Raw genomic sequence first — 358 nt, 5'->3', positions numbered from 1 at the left:
AGTGGAGTGTTTATTGGGCGATGGGATGGGGGATGTTAAACAGAGGCTTTTGAAGATCAGTCGCGGCTAACTGCTTGATAACGAGAGAATGATTGGAGCCAGTGTGAGAGGAGAGGCAGGAGGAGAGAGCTTGACCTGCTGTGTGAGCCTGCTCATTCCACACGGAGGAAAAGTACAATAAGGACCAAAGAACCACGTGTAATACCAAGGAAAAAAGACTAGTTTTTAATTTACAAGAAAGATTACTTTTATGTTTAAAACGTGTGCAGCAATGTAGTGGTTTTCTTTTCTTCAGTATTATGAGCACTGATAAATAAAATACAAAAGACATGTTGTTTCTTGCCCATGGTAAAAGTAT

Source organism: Gymnoscopelus microlampas, assembly GCF_963454915.1.
Source record: "Gymnoscopelus microlampas genome assembly, chromosome: 8".
Classification (NCBI taxonomy): domain Eukaryota; kingdom Metazoa; phylum Chordata; class Actinopteri; order Myctophiformes; family Myctophidae; genus Gymnoscopelus; species Gymnoscopelus microlampas.
This window is presented reverse-complemented; position numbering follows the sequence as displayed.